The sequence below is a fragment of the Bremia lactucae genome, linkage group LG1, assembly GCF_004359215.1.
Source record: "Bremia lactucae strain SF5 linkage group LG1, whole genome shotgun sequence".
Classification (NCBI taxonomy): Eukaryota; Oomycota; class Peronosporomycetes; order Peronosporales; family Peronosporaceae; genus Bremia; species Bremia lactucae.
The window spans coordinates 4,366,662-4,368,247 of record NC_090610.1 but is presented as its reverse complement, the minus strand read 5'-3'; positions in this window follow the sequence as shown (position 1 = coordinate 4,368,247).

Sequence of the window (1,586 nt, the reverse complement as noted above, 5' to 3'; positions counted from 1 at the left end):
TCGTCTTCGGGAAATCCGAAGACGAAGTCCATAGATACGGACTGCCAACATTCTGCCGGAAGTGGTAGAGGTTGAAGAGGTGCACGGGATGAAGGGCTAGGCTTCACCCGTTGACATACCTCGCAAGCACGAATGTACTTGCGCATGAGCTGATACTGGCGGGGTCAGTAAAAGTCGCGACTTTCTGTAAAATAAGTTTTGTCACGTCCACGATGCCCACTTCTTGGAGCATCGTGACACTCATACATGATGCGCAAGCGCAAAACATTGTGAGTTGGGACGACGACACGTGGGGTGTCGCCGGTATCGGCTGTGTAAGACAATAAGCCGTTACGGGTTGTGTATCGATCGGATGAAGATCGATATAAAGCCGGTAAATCTTCAAAAGATTGATCGGATGGATTCATTAAATGATCTATCAAACATAGAAGGTCCTTATCTTCTGTGTAGGCTTTCTTTATGTCATCAAACAAAGTTGACGACAGAACACTTGCAATGAGTGTTGCAACAGTGGGATTAATTTCACTGTTGGAGTGCACAGCTGACTCAAATCGAGTCGGCGTGATAATGCATCAGCGACGACATTAAGTCGTCCTGGTTTATATTCGACGGAGAAGTTATACTCCGCGAAGAAGGATAGCCACCTCGCCATTCTTTGCGAGAGGTGTGGGCTGTTTACGGCCGTGCGTAATGACGCATGGTCCGTATATACGATGAACGGTCTATCTCGTAGGAGATAAACCCTAAATTTAGCCAATGCACATTTCATGTCAAGGAGTTCCTTGTCATGCACTGGGTAATTGCGTTCAGCTGGCTGCAGCTGACGCGACTGGTAACAGATGACGCGCTCCGAGCCGTCTGTATAGTAGTGCATTAACGCACAGTCAATTGCGAAATCGCTTGCGTCACAGACCACATGGAATGGTCTGTCTTACTCTGCAATCACCAAGATGAGCGTTTGCATCAAGCTTTGCTTGATACCTCAAAGAAACGCTGACAACCAGCGTTCCATAACCATTTCTCGTCTTTTTTCAAGAGACGAGAGAGATGAACTGTCATCTAGGCATAATTGCGGAAGTACTTGTGCAAGCACGCCGCTAATCCGATGAACTTTCTGAGTCCCTTGACATCGACTGGAACTGGCCAGTCGGTGATTGCCTTGATCTTTTCGGGATCAGGGCGCACGCCGTGTTTACAGACGATACACCCAAGAAGTGGCAATTCACTTGCAGCGAATATACACTTCTTGAGATTTTCGTACAAATGCATTCGCAAAAGTGTAAGAGCCTGACGAACGTGAGTTTTATAAACTTCCTCGTCCGTCTTTCCGTCCATGGCTCAGCTACGGACGAAACGTCGTCAAAATAACTCGGTGCGAACTGTGGCATTACTAGCCATTCCCAGAGGATCCCACTGGGAGTGCTCACTGCTGTGTACGGGATGTCCCGTTCACGCATAAGGATCTGATACAACCATCCATCATATCCATAGACGAAAAGATGGTAATCTTAGACATACCATCTATGATTACGTCTTTTCTAGGTATCGGCGTTTGAGCCGGTACCGTTGCAGCATTCAGTTTATTG